Source organism: Myripristis murdjan, chromosome 7 (genome assembly GCF_902150065.1).
Source record: "Myripristis murdjan chromosome 7, fMyrMur1.1, whole genome shotgun sequence".
Classification (NCBI taxonomy): domain Eukaryota; kingdom Metazoa; phylum Chordata; class Actinopteri; order Holocentriformes; family Holocentridae; genus Myripristis; species Myripristis murdjan.
Genome location: NC_043986.1, coordinates 15,338,890 through 15,353,258, shown reverse-complemented (window position 1 = coordinate 15,353,258; position 14,369 = coordinate 15,338,890). Strand labels below are relative to the sequence as shown.

The 14,369-nt window shown below is 41.0% G+C and overlaps 1 protein-coding gene across 1 annotated transcript in view; it reads left to right on the top strand.

Annotated features, from left to right (window-relative positions):
• Nucleotides 1-5,600: 5,600 nt before the first annotated feature.
• LOC115361901 (neuron navigator 3-like) overlaps nt 5,601-14,369 on the top strand; it is a 42,799-nt gene continuing 34,030 nt past the window's right edge. The window contains exons 1-2 of the mRNA XM_030055602.1: nt 5,601-5,671; nt 9,052-9,234. The gene's annotated coding sequence lies outside the window, so the exon portion shown is untranslated. The remainder of the gene's footprint in view (nt 5,672-9,051; nt 9,235-14,369) is intronic.

Here is a 14,369-nt window from a genome sequence, read left to right as displayed (position 1 = left end):
TTCATTTTGTGACTGTGCAAAAATCAACTTGCAGAGACGTAAAACTCTGAGATAGGAAATCCATCACAGTAAACATCCTGCCCTATTTTTTTTTTTTTTTTTTTTTTGGTCAAAGTTACTTTATCGTTGTGCATCAGAAAAGCCTGCGGGTGCATTCACATACTGGTGGGAAGCTTCGAAATCTGATGTATTCAAGTCAGAAAAGCCACATTCACTTTTCCTTTCCCAACAGCCATGCCTGCTTATTGTTTGTTCTCAGGGTTTGATTTTACCGCAAAACAGCCAACAAACACAATGCTATTTTGCAGTATGGTATGCTGTATATGGTAAAAAAGCATATATGCAGTGTAGTGCATAGGCTTAAATATGAATAGAAACCATAACAGATTTTAAAGGAAAACTCCAGCCTAAACACGTTAAAGGTACATTTTACTGACAAAAGATATGGAATAATCAATGAGTTGGGCGATGATGAGAACCATGTAGAATCAACTATAAATGACATGTTAGCTCCATGTTTTCTATCAGTTCAGTCTAAAGTGTCTTCACTTAAATCGGCCCAAGGCGTTTTTGCTTAGTGCACCTTCAGCACTATTGAAAACACTAGACTGGCAATTTACATCACATTTCTGGTGCTGTTTTGTTGTTCGATCTCATACTTTTGGTTACTCCACAGCTAACTAGCCAATTGTGAATCCAGTTATGAGGGAGGCTACAGTGACCTTCAGTATTGGACAGAAACTTTCCACAATCTAAAACAACAACAACAAAAAGTTAACTGTCAGTTTTTAAATGCCAACCTCCAAAATAAATCAGCCATAGCATCATCAGTTTGCAGTGATATTTAACGATCATACAGGATGAAATCCAGCATGAAAGAGGCAGAGTACACCTCCTGTTAAGCTCCATTGTCCCTATTTTTAAACAGTGTTGCTGTGTTTAAGGGTGGATTTTTCCTTTAATGAAGTATGCTCCGCAAGGAACTGCAGCAAACCTGGTTCAAAAGCAACCTTTTAAATTGAAGGCCTCAGCTGAGCAGGAATGTCTAACCTAGATTGAAATGGAATCCGCTTCTAAGTTTGAAGATTACCGTCGACATCATATGACGGTTCACCCCACTTCCTGACGCAACATCACCTGCAAACAAACACATTTCCAACACATTTAGGTGCATGTGTCTCAATTGATTAGCAAATGTGGTTCTCTCACCATTCAAAGCAATGTAATGCACCAGTAGGGTACCTTTAAGATTGCATATAAGTGGTGAGGTCCACTGGACATTGTCTCTCTTGTAGAAAGTGACTAACGCTCGGTCTTGGTCCTCTCGGTCTTGTCTGATGTCCACACTGAGGTAGAGATTCTTTGAATCCTTGTTGCTGTGGAGAAGCTCTCGTGAAAACAGCAACCCAGCTTGTTTTGGATCTGAAGCTGCTCTCCATTCTGCACAGAATACAGTGCATACTTCAGTCCACAAATGAAGCCTTTAAAATCACTCTAATGGTTTTCTAGTAAAAATCAGAGATTACTGTGGGAGTTACAGAGAGGTGTGTCTGTGTGAGGTAACACTAAAAACAGAGAAGAAAAAAGTACCACCTGTGGAATTTGCTGCAGTTACTGTAGTTTCTTGAGTTTCTTCCTGCTCTGTTGGTGCTGACACATGCATACTGGACAGGTCAAAAAGTCAAAGTCCAGTAACCTGAGAGAGAAGGATTTCATGTTGAGTTACAAACTGGCTTGGAGCTGTAGACATTCCACTGGACACTCCATTTATGGTCACTGCCACAATGAGCACACTATTAGAGGATGCACATAATTACAGGTCTTGTGTTTGAACATGTCTTCACGAACAACATGGCAAAATACTGCAGAGGCATGTTGCAGGACAGCATTTCTTGTATGTGACCTAAGGCATCTTTTACAAAAGTAGTCATTTTAACTGTACAGCAACCTACTATATAACCAGTTTGGACCTTTTTCATATGTAGAGGTAATGCGCATGGTGTTTTCCTTCCAAACATTACAATGACAACACATCTGTGTGACTGTCTAAAAGTGGCTTTTGACTTTGGATAATGGGTGATTTCAGATCTACCAAGACCTTAGTTAAAACATACTGATGTACGTTTGACAGATTTCATGATTACGAACTTTTGAAATTCCCTCTTCCTGTTTGGAGTTGTTTTTTTTTTTTTTTTTTTTTTTTTTTTGCAATTGTAAATTAGAAGAGGAAGATATCTGAAGTGAAATACTTGTCCAGTTTTGTTCAATTTTCATCACTGATTTAGGACACCATTTCCAATCCACAGTAATCTTAATTTAGAAGATTACATACTCCTATATGGGTTAGACCTCTTTGCCTCATAAAAGCCTGTTCAAACCCCATTGGATAACATCAGAAATGCCATAAAGCTGAAACCAAGGAGGTCTTTCTCAGATGATGCTCGTCCACAAAGAACAATTGATATTCATCCTTTAAATCTGCTGGACATCTAAAGTTTTAGGTTGCAGATCTACATCTGTTGACAGACTGTTGTTAAATGAGCTCAAAATGGTATGAAAGGTGCAAAGGACAGAATCCACAGGATGACCCATGAATGAGCTATAGCCCTGAATAATCTTCCTGCCATGCATTCATTTGAATCAGTATGGTCCCAAACCTGCCCTGCTAGTCAAAACAGCAAAATCCATGAGAAATAAAGTACATTTGTTTTGAAGTTTCAGCAACAATGTCAGACCAAGACAAACAGATGCACAACAGTGAGAAAGAAACATGTAGGCTCTGGAGCATTACAAGGAAAGAGAAAGAGAAAGAGAGAAAACCATCAGAAGGAGGTGATCCCTGCTCTTACCTGTGATGATCTGTGACCATGTCCTCTGTGTTTGCTGTCAGTGCTGTTTTTCAGGCTGGGGTGGGAATTTTAACTCCAGTGGTCTCCTGCACAGCTGAGCTGGTTAAACTTGTCAGTGCAGGTAATGTAAAGAGTGTATGAGTTTAGCCTGGGGCATCAAGGTGTGTAAACTGAACATATTGAAGATTAGAGGCCAAAGATTCCACATTCAGGCCACTAACATGTTTCAGCACTCTCTCACCGGCCATAGTAAAAATATCAACTTCTACTTCTGGCTACTTTTCATTCATAATCATTTTTTTTTTACACTGAATATCTGAAATAAATCTCCTGGGATCATGATTCAAAACTGATGAAGAGATGGCAGTCTTAATGTCCAAAGCTTGGCCATGCAGGAACTGATAATCATAATCACAAAATTTTATTGGTGCAATACTTGCAGGCCAATTTTAACGAAACATGTGAAATTGACATTTTTTGACATAGTTTTTTTTTTTTTTTTTTTATGTAATCAAATTTTGAGGTGGGATTCTCCTATAAGCCCCTAGGGGGTTTCTGTATCTCACCTGCACAATCTATTGTTATTTCATTGTTGTTCTGATGTTTTGCTTTTATTGTGCAATAATAATAATAGTAATAGTAATAATAATAATAATAATAAAAAAATAAATAAACTGCATCATTATGACCCTTAAAGATTGTGTTATTATTGTTATTATTTTAGTTGTAGTGGCAGCAGTGGCATTACTGTCACCTCACAGCAAGATTTTAATTCCCGTCTTCAGATCCTTTTTGTGTTGAATTTCCATGTTGTCTTTATGTTTGTGTGGGTTCCCTCTGGGTGCTCTGGGTCTATGTGGGTTCCTTTTGGGTTCTCCAGTTTCCCGCCAGGCTGCAAAGATATGCAAGTCAGCTGACTGGAGACTGAATTTCCCACAAGAACGAATATTTGTTCGTCTGTGGTTGGCCTTTGATGGACTGGAGGGCAGGATAGGCTCCAGTCCTCCTGCCGCTGTGGAAAGGAATATGCAATTCAAAAGAAGTAATGGGTAAACTTTTTATAATAAGCTTTTCTTTTTGTCACATTTGATTGAGGGAAATGGTGATGAGTGTTGATGAGAGGGATCATTCACAGGAGGCTGCAGATTTATAAGACCTCAATAAGATATTGAATAAGAACTGCCTTTGAGTTATTTTGAGATCCTTTAAGAGAGAGAGAGAACTCAAGTTGCTGTCAAACACAAAAGATGATTAGATAATTAGATCAGACGTTTATCTTCAAAATAACATTCTTAAAAAGAAGTTTGTCTCATTTTTATGATCTTGAATCATAGTAGCACTGCATGTTATCAAGATGTTCTTTCTCATGAGTAGATGATTAAATTTCAGGACAGCGCCAGCATCTGCCCAGTGCGCTCCATCAGAGCGATGGAGCGCACACTCCTTTACTCTTTCAATTAACTTCAGAAGGTCATCACTCTGGTCATCTCAGCAAAATAGACATAGACACACATAGCCCAGTGTATTATTTTATATAACCCAATATCCAGGTCTTTGACTTAGTCTTCTCAAAGAATAAAGAACTAGTTTTTACAAGCAGCCCAAAGGGAACAGCAAAAAGGATGTGGTGAACAATAGAGGACCTTACCCCATCCACTTCCACTATAGCACCCTGTCTGGCTTTTATTAACTTTTAAAGCACAGTGTGTATATCATAGATAAATATATAATGTGATAAATCCTTGTACATTTTTTAAGTATTTTCTTTGGATTCAGATAGAGAAGACAAATACAGACAAAAAATAAACATGATGATATCTTGACCTAATGCCTTGATATTAATATTATAGGGATTACTTTAAATGACTGTGATGAGCAGGTGAAGGCAAAAAAACAGAACCATCTAAGAAGTTCAGAAAATTGCATCCCTTTTCTGTAATGCGGGGAAAGATATAAAGATATTTCTTAATCCAAAATCCCAGATGATATCTAGTTTCATATCACGATATTGATTTACTAAATATTGAAGGTTAAATAAAGGTAAATGATTACAGTTATTGCAAAGCAGAGACCTGAGAATGAGATAAGGCTTGAGAAAAAGTGGTAGCAGACAAGCCAAAGAGGCGCAGTCAGATACTCACTCACACAGTGAATACTTTGGATGAGTGGTTTTGTTAATATGATAAAAAAATTGACTATTGACTTCCTCCAAGCTGCATTATCCATTTCATTTTCTGTTTTCTTTTAGTGCTGCTCCTTCTGTCTTTCCTTTTCCTTTTCTTTTATTTTCCTCAGTTCAATAAGTTTGCATGTCAGAGGCCTCCAGTGGCAGACAAACAAGTTGGAGGAAAAAAAAAAAACCCAAACCCCCATCCCAACACACACACACACACACACACACACACACACACACACATACACACACACGGCCACACACTCTCCATCCTTCCAGATGCCCTTAGGGTGACAGTGGCACAAGTGGCCTATTGTCACAACAGCGTCTGTCAGGCTGTATCACCCATGGGGGCGGTCATGCCTTGGGGACGATTAGCTATGACATTAACGCCCTCCCCAACACCAGCACCTCACCCCTCCTCTTCTCTGACACAGATATGCACAGACGCGCACATACACCCCTACCCATAATCCCTCTGTCACAAGTCACTTCCCGTTTCATAAGCCACAGAGACAAAGCAACACATCATGTGAGTGTGTTTGTGCATTTGGCTGACTTTTGGGTATCTGCAGTGCAGAGTTTCACAGAGTTTATTCCCCGATATGGAGCTGAAAAGAGACAGACCAGCAACAGCAAAGACATTATTGTGAGTATTTGGGGTTGGCCATTTAAGTGTTTGTGGTCTCCAGTATATAGGGCACATGTTTGTTGAGAAGGGGTGTGTGTGTGTGTGTCTGTGTCCTGTGTTTGTCAGGGATGTGCTGCACTCCTTAGGCTATTGTATATTCTAACAGCATTAATAAATCTTCCATGCTGGGCTGAACAGTTCATTTGCTGACTGTTTAGCTGAAAAAAGTTCCCATTATTTATGTAACTCTGCGGCAGAGCCTAAGTCAAATGTTTACCTCAACCAATCAATGCCTATCAATGTATGATCAACCAGAAAGCTCTTAGGCTGTACATTACTGCACAGTCAAGAAAGCAGGACCACTGCAGTCCCTTGCAAATCACATTACTGAACACACACACACACACACATGGACAAACACACACACATACAGACAAACCTTTTTCTCCACTTATTTGAGAAATAAGTTGACATTTACGGGACCTTTAGCACCGGTTTTGAGCGCATGAATGTGCATTGCATAAAAGGTCTGTGGTTGGAATATTTTAAGTGTTTCAGTGTGCGTCCAATCCGATTGTGCAACAGTATCATGATCTTCATTAAACATTCATCCCGGTCCCTTGTGTCGGACTGCAGAACTGTAAGCCAGCACAGCAGAAATATGAGGAAGACAAATAGCAGAGAAAGAAAGAGAGAGAGAGAGTCTTACCACCTCAGAAAAATCCCTTATCTATGTGGAAAGAAAATACAGTGTGTGATTTTTTTTTTGTTTGTTTGTTTGTTTTTAATTGTATCACTTTGTCATGCTGTGCTTTGGCAATGTATGCAATACTGCATCATGCCAAAAAGCAACACTGAAATTAAATTGAAATTGAATTGAAAAAAAGTGTGTGTCAGTGTGTGGAAGGGCACCATTTGCCACACAGTGAAAATAAGAATGATGTAAACATCTTTTGGGTGTCTCTTTAAAAAGCCCAGCCACAGATCTCCATCTCTGAGATAGCAGATCTCAGACAGCAATATACCGAAGGTCCCAGCTGTATATCTTGTGCCACTATCTTAGGCAAACCCATTTTCCTCTGCCGGTAAACTGGTTCAAATATATTGGACGGAGCTGCAAGCCACATGCAATGAGGTTTTTACAATGTGTTGTTTATGAGGCAGCATAGACGGCCCAGGGAAGCTGAGTTCAAGGTCAGATCTGTGATGGATGTCATCGTTCGTATTTGTCAGATGGCGTAACACATCAGTACGCATCTGAGTCACTGCTTTGTACATGTTGATTCTTCCACCTGTGCCTCCATTCGTCCGCCGTGCTCCCCTTTTATATCTTGTTTATCTGCCTTTCTCTCTCACACTCTCTTCCTCTCTTTGTCGAGGTTTGGGATGAATAGAAAGCAGTGATGGATGGGCTGTTCTGTCCCTCAGGATGCTTGTTCATCTGTGCATGCACTTCATACAGACACATCAGGGGTGTGTGTGTTTGTGTGTGCACGCATGTGTGTGTCATGCACATTTCAATTCATCCTCAGAGGGCTTATCATTAGCATAATCCATTTCCCCCCCTCTCCTCTTTTATCCTGTTTTTTTTTTTTTTTTTTTTTTCTCCTGACCACCAATTAGACTTTGAAAGCAGGCTGATGGATTTGGGCTTTTCACACATGTGGCAGCTTCTGCTTAATTACCACATATCACTCACACTATACAGGCGCCCATGGGTGAGCATGTGCACACACACACACACACACACACACACAAACCTCACAAACCACACTCTGCCTCATCCAGCTAATGGGCCAGACTGTCTCTGCTTTAACTGGGCTCGTATTTCATTATGAGGGAGGGAGGGGTAGGGCCAACAGGTCCATTACTGAGAGAGAGAGAGGGAGAGAGAAAGAGAGGGAGGGAGAGAGAGAGAGAGAGAGAGAGAGAGAGAGGGAGGGAGAGAAAGAGAGGAGAGAGAGAGAGAGAGAGAGAGGAGAGAGAGACAGAGAGAGAGAGGGAGAGAGAGCGAGGAGAGAGAGAGACAGAGAGAGAGGAGATAGAGAGAGAGAGATACAGCATGGGGAGGGAGAGAGGTGTGTGGAGAGAGATAGGGAAGGTGATGAGAGGTGGAGGAGGGAGAGAGGGGCGGGGATACGGCTGCAGGCGTACTGCGGCAGCAGCAGAGCGGAATGACGTGATAGAGAAGTGGCATGACATATACGCAGATGCACAAACACACACACACACACACACAGACACAAACACACACATGGCTGCGCCTCAGAGGCCTGCCTGGCAAAAGTAGACAGAAGCAGAGGCAGGGACTGAGCCGGACACACTCAGCAGCATACAGATAGGAAGCAAACTCATCCACACACACACTTGGTCCTTTATATCCTGATGCATGCAGAGGGTGAGTGTGGGCTTGCTTTCACCTCAGATATTTTTACATTAAGCCACTGTTTTTTTTTTGTTGTTTTTTTTCCTGTTGTTGTTGTTATTGTTTTTGCACGTGTATCTGTGATTACTCATCTCTCTCATCTGAGTAAATGTATTTATAGATGCATGAATGCTGGCATGCTAGTTTCTGCTGCTGATTCTGTAATTAGATGAAAGCAAACACTGTTTCTTTATGGATGCAAATGTTCACGGGGATGTCACAATCAAGAGCACAAAGGAGAGAAAGAGAGAGACAAGCTGACATGGAGGCATAGAGGAAGGTAGAGCTCGAGTGAGGTGAAAACATAGGTGGGGGTGGATGGGGGGATTTGGTGGGTCACCAGCGATGACATGATGTGATGGGCCTGAGTCAGCGTTACAAGGGCTATATGACTCAGTGCAGCATGCATACTATAGCACACACAGACTGAGTGTGTAGCTCTGAGCTCAGCTGAGAGCTGATTTGTGGAATATGGTTCTGATACACTGTAGACTGCACATTGTACACACGAGGATTTACAGGATTTACATTGTTGCTCTGGTTCTGCAGCTGGGCCTGTTTCTGTTTGTGTGCATGTGTTGCTACAACATTCTCGCTTACATCTTCTTTGTGTGCATGTCTGGGCAATGCATGGATGTGTGTGTTGGGCTTTCTCTAGAAATCTTATTGGGCTCCTCCACTGATAAGTTTTCCACTTGGCTGAACTGTATTGCATTTGAGGATGACAGAATGTGTCATTGTTACTGTAGGCAAAGTAATTTCCCCTCATACCTCTGACTCACAATAAACATGTGAACAACCTTTAGTTCATTGTTGAGCCAGATTTTTTTTTTTTTTTTTTTTTTGTCTGTGAAATGACGTTTTCTGCCAAAAGATGAGAACACAGATTTCATTGAAGAAAGTGACTTTGAAAGTGAGTCACCAGGGAGGGGAGCCCCTGATTGGCTGAAGACGTTGTTCCTGTTTGTCACAGCTTCCTGTTTCAGTGAATGGCGAGGCACTGTGAGCCAATGGGAGGGCAGCGGTGAGGATGCAACAGTGATCCAGGAAAAAACAGCCCATTGTTCCTGGGACGCTGGAGAAGCGTGACCTCCCTCCTGCCCGCTCTGCCGGCTTGGCCTAACGGCACGCCAGAGGACACAGTATCCATTTACAGGTAAGATACTCCTGTGGGACAAGAGGATTTTGCGGATGACATTTCTGTAGCACATTCTGTTTTTATAATTAAGCCACTGCGAGTTTGTTGTGAGGGAAACTCACCTAAATGGTTTTTATATTGAACTGCCAGCAGCATATTTCAGTGTTTAGTACCACTGGGTGTCTCTATGATATGGTACTGCTGGTTTACCACACTGTTGTTGTTGTTGTGGTTGTTGTCATTATGGAATAATTACACTATTTATCATACACTGGCCAGACAGGCAGACACCCACAAACACACACAGGCATTTGCTAATGCCCTTCAGTTCACAGACAGCGCCACATACAAGCACCTCTTCTATTGATCGTGATGAGTCAGAGGGTGTTCATCACAAGGTTGAGGGTGTGAGTCTGTGTGTGTGTGTGTTTGTGTGTGTGTGATTTGACTATAACCAGTTCAGGCAGAGTGTGTCATGGGACACAGGAAAGGAGAGAGGGGTGACTGCTGAAATCTGGTAATTTGGTTATGAGGTAAGAGAGTTAAATCTCTGCCTTGCTATCGTCCTCTTTCTCACTTTCCGGAAAGCGCATACCTGGAACTGTCATCTGTCATGAGTGATGTGAAGGATGCAACCAATCAGCTCATGCGTAGCGCATGGCTGCATGAGGATGGAAAGGAAAAGGAGACAAACAGAGGAGTAATGAAGGATAAAAGGGAGAGAGGGCTCTGTGTTGCTGCAGTTCTGCACTACCACCAGTAGATGTCGCTGCCATCCTTGCAAATTGATGGAGTCGCCAACACGGGCATCATGAGAGCAACCGGTCAAGCACACCTTATTTTCAAAAGCTCCTTATTAGTTGCACTCTTTATTATTAATCCATTTTGCTGTTCTCTGTGCATAAGATATTCATCTAATCCGTCAGCAGTCACAGAGTAAAATAAATGCCAAGGGTGGGAATAATACTGATTCAGTTCAATTCAGTACAATTTTTTATTTATTTATTTATTTTTATTATTATCATTATTATTTTGATCACTTCAAATCGATTTAAGTTTGTAAACGGTGATTCAAGTCACAGATTCATTTCAGTAGCTGGATATCAATCAATAAAGATATGTGACAATGTTAAACTATCTTTTTCGTCTTAAATGTGAAAAACTGAGATTTACTTCAACATGCCATATAAACAGATTGTTGACGAAAAAGGTGTGATTTATAGTGCTCTGTTAGATCACTACAATGCTAAGACTTGAACTGAATGTATGCAAAACATTTCATATGCATTGAGGCCAATGTGAGAGTGATTTAGTTTGTCCTCTCAGCTCATTGATGCAGTTGAATCGGCAGAATTCATAATCAGTGCGATGAATGCATTGTGAAAACCTTACATCTTATAACATCTTACGACAAAGTCTGTTCTCACAATAATGGACGCTGTGAAAAGATGTGAGGCTTTGCTTGTGTCCGTGACTGTCATAGAAAACTTTACACACGTTACATTATCTGCGCAGATGCTAGGGACTTGCACAAAACAATTTCTTCATGTGTTCCCTTTAGGGCAGTTTTTGAAACATGTGACACACCCGAGCCTGTCTAACCATGAATTTCGTCTTATCTGAAAGTAAAAAAAATCGGATTAGCTATACATTTGCTCATCTACCAGACTTAAAATAACTTCCTCGAGCAGTGAGACCCAGGGTGAAAGCATCAGAAAGCAAAGACTCTGACAGTTATGAAAGGTGCTTGTGTAACAGAATGATACAGTGCTGTCTTTGAAGAGTGCACAGGGTCTGAACACATGACACACATGCGTATCTGAACCCACGGAGAGCACACCACACACGTGTAAACAGCTTGTGCTCCAAAACATAGCCCTCTGTGTGAGGTAATCGCTCCTAAAACTGATTCGCTCATGGTTCACCCTTTTCTGGTTTCATGCAACAAAAATGTTTTTTTTTTTCCCCTCATCCTCTCTCTGTTATTTTCTCTGTATCACATTCTTGCTACCACTTTTTTTTTTTCACATCACCAGCTGAGCCTCTGTGTGTCTTCATTATGGGGGCTGTGGTTGTACTGGTATGCCCCCAGCATAGCCCTGGGGAATAGACAATTTCCATACAGATAGACATAGAGCCAGACCACACCTGTGCTCCTGGAAATCCTACCAGGAATTGTATCAGACAGACAGGAATTCTGAAGCTTATTAGCTCAGTCTACCACGAGCCCTCCCGAGAGAGAGAGAGAGAGAGAGAGCGAGAGAGAGAGAGACGGGGGATTTCGGGGAAGGGAGGACAGAGGAATACGAGGAGAGAAAGGATAGAAATAGGAGTAGAGGATCGGGGATGATAGATGGTCACATCTGTCTCTGTTTACCCAGGATGCTGCTGCTCTGGTCGTCACTCGTGCTGAGTCAACAACAACTGAGCACCGGTCCTCTGAGAAATACCCAGCCCGGTCGATTTTGTATGTGCGTGCACGCAATGGACAGCTTATTCGACAATTATAGATTTTTTTAGAGAATATTTTAAAATCTTGATTAGCACAGTTTTCAGTTTTATTGCGTTGTAGTAAAAATCCATTAGGCACTGTTTGCATTATAGTAATAACTATGTATGTAATGTTGTAAATTTTTTTTCTCTGACAATCGATTAATAATAATAGATTAATAATACTACTAGTAGGTTACTATAACAAATGCTTTTATTTGAACTAGAAATGTGTTGTGTTGTCTTCTGTTAGAGTAGCGTTTGGACGTTAAGTTGCTACAAAGAATCTTTAGGTTGCTAGGCAACGGATCTGTTATTTTTTTCCTCTCGTCTCTTTTATGTCGCGTCTGTTGTTTCCTCCTTGTAACTCCTACAGTATTACTTTTTTTTTAATCAGTAAATATGATTGGCCTGAACGAGAAGCGGTGGTGATTGTCATTTTTATGAAGCTCCAACATTTTTTACAACAAATGTGTTTATGTATGTTAACAAATACACAATGCAAGCATATCAGATGCATCATGGATTATGTATTATGCATTATGAATTTTGGTTGTCAAGGCCAGTACCGGTAAAAATCCAAGAGTCTCTATACCAATTTTGATACCATGGAGAAAACAATGTCCCGTATATTTCAGTATAATTTTGTGGAATGTAATAGTTACAAACAGTGAATGTGGGTGGCGAGGTGTGATGGGTTTCTACCTTTTGTCCGGGAAAATGTGAAAGCATCGTTTGCCCACTGACTTTTGCTTGTCTGTGCTGCCTTCTCCATCTACCTTGAAGGCAAAATATTTCCAGACATGCTTTTGTAATTTGCTCTCTCCAGGGGTTTTTTATTAATTTGTGGGTCAGGAGGAGTACGGCTTGCCATTGTTGTTGTTTTCTGTGTGTGCTGCTGCTGTTGCATGATCTGGGTGTTCAGGTACGCACAAACGCAGTACCAGATGGTACTACCAATACTGTGTAAAAACTAGTACCATTAGGTTTCTTGAAATTTGGCGTTGACACAGTATTGACCTTGTGCCTCTGACAGATAAGAGAACACAGCAACAGAAGACATATTCATGTTCTTTAGTGGAGATTGAAAAGAACACAACAATATGTGAGCAAATCAAATCAAACTAGGTAAAAATGCGATAATTAAAATGATTACAGTGATGGTTTGAATCTGAAACTGTGGACACTTCACCACCGCTTATAATACAGCCGCTAAACCAACAACATAAAAAACCTCCTCTTGATGGATACAGTTCAGTTCAGAATACTTTATTGGTCCCAAAGGGCAATTCATTTCTACAGCGGTCCCATTCATGCAGATATAAAAAAAACCATAATAATAATAATTGAGCACATTAGCAGCAGCAATCAGACAACAACATCCACATCAACGACAACATTAACAAACCAGTGACAAGTGCACGGATCAGCTGGTTGCAACATCAGAAACCAGACCTCAGTCTCTAGCAAAAGACAAAGAAAAATCACATGGTGGTGCGGAGGGTTGGTTCTGATATCTGCAGTTGGCTAACAGGGGAAATTAATGAATTCCCGCAGTGATTTTTTTTTCCCGTGCGGGTGCATAATAGTGCCGACCTGAGGGCATAACTGCAAATTCCCCGAAAAGTACACGATCAGGTCGGCGAATCATTCCTTCTGCTTTCTGGATCACTCGCTTCCTCCAGAAAGAGCACAGTTCATTAACAGTGTTACTTATGTTACTCATAGAACCTGTACACGAACGAAAAGGTTAAAAGAGTCTCAGTAAAAGTTTGATAGGAGTTACATCAAAGAGTTTAGCTTCCTCAGCAAGTGAATTCTCTGATGGGGACAATTTTGTGATGACGCGGTGAACCCGTACCTGTGCACCAAAGATCCTGAAAACGACAGAAACTTTTGCTCTGACCGCTTGTAATACCCATATGTATGTGGATTCTGATCACACTGTGCGCCATATGCCGATTAGATGTGCTTTCAAATAATCCGACATTTTATCCTAATGACTTTGACAGCTTTAATTTGACAAATCTCTGCTTTACTAAAGATGGCTCCCCAATAAAGTCTCCTGGCAGCACAAATTTATACTATTTCACAGAGAGCGACTGGGGTTAAGCATTAAATCTTTTTGTATGTGCGTGCATGTGTGTGTGTGTGTGTGTGTATGTGTGTGTGTTTACATGTTGCGGTGACTGTGAGAGCAGAGCAGCTGTTGACTAACTTGCGTACATCTGGTCAACAACAATAACAACATGTTTTGTTCACTACGTTTAGCATGACACAGCTCAGTGGTTTTACCTGAAGCATCTCAAAGCCTGGAACAACTTTTCTTTTTTTTATGAGCAGAATGACAAAGAGGGATTTTTTTGCTCTCTGCTATTTTTATTTGCTATTTTTCTGCTATCATCACATGTTTGTGTGCATGGGTGATGACAGATGGCGTGTTATTGCACAAATATGTTTTTGTTGTGCCAAATGTGCACCCCAACCCTGCCCCCTCCTACCCTGATTTATGTTGCATTGGTAAAATTTATGAGTTAAATGTCGTGTGGTTGCAAATGTCTTTTGTTTTAGAGATGGTGTGTGTGTGTGTGTATCGTACAGCTGTGTTTATGGGAAAAGGAATCAATTTGTTATCTGCTTCCCTCGCAGATGCTGTGATCCTT